The sequence below is a fragment of the Manis javanica genome, chromosome 10 (assembly GCF_040802235.1).
Source record: "Manis javanica isolate MJ-LG chromosome 10, MJ_LKY, whole genome shotgun sequence".
NCBI classification, from domain to species: domain Eukaryota; kingdom Metazoa; phylum Chordata; class Mammalia; order Pholidota; family Manidae; genus Manis; species Manis javanica.
Window position 1 is genome coordinate 28690726 of NC_133165.1, and position 6028 is coordinate 28696753.

A 6028-nucleotide genomic window follows, 5' to 3' on the forward strand; every position below is an offset into this window, starting at 1 on the left:
ACAAACCCCTTCCTCACCTGGCTCTGGCCCATTGCAGGCCCCATAATAATCATTCTTCTCGCCTGTCTCCTTACCCTGTATAATAAAGTTCATCAAATCCCAAGTCGGAAAAATCTCTAATCAAACTTTCAACCAGCTTTTACTCAGGAACTACCAGCTTTTAGCCACAGAAGATCCCTCACCCTCACATAACTTCCTCACCACACACTGAGATGGACCCCTCTCTACGCTGGAAACTGTTCCTGGAAACAATGGCCGCAGACGCCTGGCTTCTGGCACCCGTATCCTCTTGGCACCATTGGAATCAACAAATCCTCGACCTATAGTTACAGAGAACCTTCATTGATTTCCAACCTGAAGAAGTCCACACCTACTCGTCCTTACTGTGGGGAGTCCTATCAACCCTTTCCCCCCAATCCTCAAGCCCTCACTCCCTTCTCCGCCCCCGTTCAGCAGGAAGCAGAGAGAAAGCAACGTTCACAACCCCATAGAGGAGAAAGGAGGGAATGAAGGGCCCCCACCCATAAGATGGTGAACTCACCCGTCGTCCCCCCTAATCCCAGCACCTAGCCAATAGCCACCAGCCCCGTAGAAGTGACACTTCAATCAGCTCATGCCCCTTCCTATATAACCCAGCACCTTTCCCTAACAAAGCGGAATTCTCCGGTGAATTGCTGCTGTGTCTCTCCTTTCCTTTCACTTATTGCCATTTGCAGACTTTAGATTTGTGGTTACCAAAGGTTCAAGGTTAATTTCCTTACTATCTAAGAGTCTAACTTAACTCACTTAATATGCTATTACAAACACAATCTAAAGGTTCTTTTCTTTTTCTCCTCCTTTTTCTTCCTCCTCCATTCTTTATATATTAGGTATCATAATCTGTACTCTTTGTCTATCCCTTGATTGATCTTGGGGATAGTTAATTTTGCATTTGCTTAGTAATTAGGTGTTCTACTTTCATTATTGTGGTGCTATTACATCTGGTGACAGCTATTAAATCTTAGGAACACTTCCATTTATAGCAGTCCCTCAAAAATACACTGTAGAGATGGTTTGTGGGAGGTAAATCTCTCAGTTTTGGTTATCTGGAAATTGTTTAATCCCTCCTTCAAATTTAAATGATAATCTTGCTGGATAAAGTAATCCTGGTTCCAGGCCCTTCTGCTTCACTGCATTAAATATATCATGCCACTCTCTTCTGGCCTGTAAGGTTTCTGCTGAGAAGTCTGAGTTAGCCTTATGGGCTTTCATTTGTATGTGATCTTATTTCTCTCTCTGGCACCTTTTAACAGTATGTCCTTATCCTTGATCTTTGCCATTTTAATTACTATATGTCTTGGTGTTGTCTTCCTTGGGTCCCTTGTGTTGGGAGAACTGTGGATCTCCATGGCCTGAGAAACTGTCTCCTTCTGGAGATTGGGGAAGTTTTCAGCAATTACCTCCTCAAGGACACTTTCTATCCCTTTCTCTCTCTCTCTTCTTCTTCTGGTACCCCTCTAATGCGAATATTGTTCTGTTTGGATTGGTCACACAGTTCTCTCAATATTCTTTCATTCTTAGAGATCCTTTTTTCTCTCTGTGCCTCAGCTTCTTTGTATTCCTCTTCTCTAGTTTCTATTTCATTTATCATCTCTCCACTGTATCGAACCTGCTTTTAATACCCTCCATTGTGCTCTTCAATGATTGGATCTCCGACCTAAATTCATTCCTGAGTTCCTGAATATCTTTCTCTACCTCCATGAGCATGTTAATGATTTTTATTTTGAACTCCCTTTCATGAAGAGTCATGAGGTCCATGTCATCTTTCTCAGGAGTTATATTAAATTTACTTTGAACCAGGTTCCTTAGGCGTTTCATATTTCTATATGGCGCCCTCTGGTGTCTAGAAACTCTACTCTCTGGAGCTGCCCAGCCCCTGAAGCAATGTCAGGGGTCACAGGGGAGTGGGATTGGTACCTGGGGGGCGGAAAGAGCTCTTTCCTGTTTCCCGGCTGCTATGCCTGTCTCCACTGCCTGAACCAGTGGGCCGATCACACAGGTATAAGCTTTTGTCCCAGAGCTGCTGGATATAGATCCCTGCTTTCCACAAGTGGCTGGAATCTCAGTCTCTTCAGGAATTCTACCTGTCTTAGCTTTCCAACCCCGTAATCATGAGAGTATCATGAAAGCACCATGAAATGTAGGTTTGTGCTCCCATAGCAGATCTCCAGAGTTAGGTATTCAGCAGTCCCAGGCTTCCACTTCCTCCCCACTCTGTTTCTCTTCCTCCCTCCAGTGAGCTGGGGTGGGGGAAGGGCTTGGGCCCTGCCGGGCCACAGCTTTGATATGTTCCCCCTGTTCCGTAAGTTCTGCTCTTTTCTCCAGGTGTATGCAGTCTGGCACAGTCCTCTCTCCTGTTGCTCTTTCAGGATTAGTTGTATTAATTATATTTTTGTATTTTATGTGGTTTTAGGAGGAAACTTCTATCTCACTTCTCACGCCGCCATCTTTAATCTCTGGAGATTACCATTTTATTAGGGTTATCCAGGTCTGCATACCACATCTCTTCTGGCCAAGTAAATTTGCATTATGGTGAAGGAAGTTTGACAGTAGGCTCATGCCCTTGGAATTCACCATTGTTATCATGTGCCCTATTACCCAAGTAGATGGTGGAATGACCTACTAAAGGCTGAGTTGTGGCACCATCTAAGAGACCACACCCTGTGAGGTTGAAGTGGCATTCTACAATATGCAATACATGCCTGCAAGCTAGGAGAGGAGGTAGTAGTGTTTTCGTGCATATTATGTCTAATATCAAAAAACTAGAGAATTTTTGTTTCTATCTATAGAGCTCTGACTTCACTAAACTTTGAGATTCTAATACCCAAAAGGTCCCCTATTATTCCAGAAAACTGAGTCTACCCCCTGGATATTTTGGGGTATTCATTTACTGAGTCAATAGAGAGGAGTTGCTATGCTGGATGGAATACTAGATGCTGATGAACATGGGGAAATTGAGTAGTGTTTCAAAATGAAATCAAGGACTGTGTCTAGAACTCAGGGGATTTACTCAGGCATTTCTTTATGTTCAATAATGATCCATAGGGAACTATGCCAAATGATAAAGACAGAACTATAAAAGCATTGATCCTGCTCTATGCCTTGATTTCTGTGGTTGGCTATAGTGGCATTCACATATGTGTACCTATATGTGCATATTTGTATCTATATTTATACATTATGTATATGCCCCTATAGCCAACCATGGAAATCAAGACATAGGGCAGTTCCAGCATTCTAGATGGCTCCCTCTTGCCCCTTCCCAACCAATCCCTCACCAGAGGTAATTGCTACTCTACCTGTTTTTTACTTCATATAAATGGACTCATATACTATATACTGTTTTGTACTTGGCTTCTTTCACTCAGTGTTATGTCTGTGAGATTCATCCATGTGTGTATTCCCTTTTAATGGCTATGTAGTATTCCCTTGTATGAATGTACCACCATTATTCATTCTGTTGTAGATGCACATTTGGGTTTTTTCCAGTTTGGGGTTATTACAAATAAAGCAACTATGAATATTCTTATACTGTCTTTTGAGGGAAATTTGCACTAATTTCTATTGAGTATATGCCTAGAAGTGAAATGGCTGAGTCACAGGGGACATGTATGCTTAACTTTAGCTGTCAGTTTCCAAAGTGGTTGTGACAATTCAGGCAGAGTTAGTTGTTATAATCTGTTAGCAGATTATAGTTCTTATAGTCTCTGCACTGTCTGCATTTGTTATTGTCAGTTGTTTTATCTTTAGCCAATTTGGTATGTCAAAAGCTCAGGAGAAAAAAAACAGAAGTTAAAGCAGTGAATCCCTGAAATGGTAATTAGTGAAAGTTTATTATGCACACACCAAAGACACTTTGCAAACTGGGAACAATCAAAGCAAAACATGGAGTCAGGCTCAGAGGTACATTGTTTAAAAACAGCTTATATGGTGTAGAGGCAGTGACTATTCTTCACCGTGATTGATTATCATTAAAATTTTTTTACAGAGAATTGTTTAGTAGTTACCTCACATCAATTTGGGGGAACAATTTAAGTTTCACTTATGATTTTCAGAGCCATAAACAAAGTGAGTGACCCAGGTCAAGTTAGCGGGCTTGTCTTGCAAAATAAGTTAAACTAAGCTTTACTTGTGTGATCAAACTGGTTTTGTCTGCTCAGTGAATTTTCAAGGCTGGTTTCTGTTTGTGTTTGATTTTAACAGGTAGATGCTTAGCAGTATCTCCTTTGCTCTTAATTTGCACTTCCTTGATGACTATTAATGATGACCACTTTTTCAGGAGCTCATTAGCCATTTTGATATCCTCTTTGGGGAAAGGCCTGTATTCAAATATTTTGCTCATTATAAAAATGAGTTGTGGCTATTTTCTTTTAATGACTTGTAGAATATTTAGGTCTATAAGCCATTTCAAATTAGATTTTGAGTATGACACAGGGAGGGGAATCAGCACCTTAAATGGGAAAGATCATTCTTTCCTCAATCATTTTCCAAGTGTTCTTGACTCTGTGGCTAGAATCAACTCCCCTGAACACAAATTTGACCCCACCATTCTCCTGCCTCATTGAAAATAGTATTTTCAGTGGTGGCCCATTGTTCTTAGGATAACGTTCAGTCACTTGCTTAATATATCTTAACAACACACAGTTTGATCTGGCCACCTCCAATTTCTCTGAGCTCAGACACACTGCGCACAGATTTCCTTGGACAGGTCACACTTGCATCTGTGGATCTCTGCTGTACAGAATGCTTCCACCCACTTAGGCTGGTTACCTACTACTCCAACTTCAGGTCACATCTATGTGCTCTCACTGTACTGGCTTTGTAATTGTGCTTAAGGAGCTGCCCAACTATAAATAACTTCTCTGAGGGAAAGGAGGAAGCCTATTTAGTTCACATGGAAGGTGCTTCCTAAATATTACTGATTGAACAGATATAAGATGTAACCTTCTCCCCAGGAGCCAGAAAGCATGGACCTTGGAGAAACAATAGGGTTTCCATTCTCAGATCAAACACTTGCCAAGTGAGTTACCATTTCTGAGCCTCAGTTTTCAAATCTGAAAAAAGGAATTTAGTGTTCTCTACATAGTGTTGCCATAAATATCAAATAAGATAATGTACATATGATATCACCTCACACCAGTTAGGATGGCCAACATAGAAAATACTAGTAACAACAAATGCTGGTGAAGATGCAGAGAAAGGGGAACCCTCCTACACTGCTGGTGGGAATGTAAACTAATTCAACCATTGTGGAAAACACTATGGAGGTTCCTCAAAAAACTAAAAATAGAAATACCATTTGACCCAGGAATTCCACTCCCAGGAATTTACCCAAAGAAAACAACTTCTCAGATTCAAAAAGATATATGCACCCCTATGTTTATCACAGCATTATTTACAATAGCCAAGATACGGAAGCAACCTAAGTGTCCATCAGTAGATAAATGGATAAAGAAGATGTGGTACATATATACAATGGAATATTATTCAGCCATAAGAAGAAAACAAATCCTACCATTTGCAACAACATGGATGGAGCTAGAGGGTATTATGCTCAGTGAAATAAGCCAGGCGGAGAAAGAGAAGTACCAAATGATTTCATTCATCTGTGGAGCATAACAATAAAGCAAAAACTGAAGGAACAAAACACCAGCAGACTCACAGAACCCAAGAATGGACTAACAGTTACCAAAGGGAAAGGGACTGGGGAGGATTGTTGGGAAAGGAGGAAGAAGGGGAATATGGGGCATTACGATTAGCACACATAACGTCGGGGGGTGGGAGGGCACCGGGAAGCAGTATAGCACAGAAAAGACAAGTAGTGACTCTGTAGCATCTTACCACGCTGATGGACAGTGACTGTAATGTGGTATGTGGTGGGGACTTGATAATGGGGGGAATCTAGTAACCACAATGTTGTTCATGTGATTTTATATTAATGATACCAAAAAAAAGATAATGTACATATGTATTTGGCACAGTGACTGGC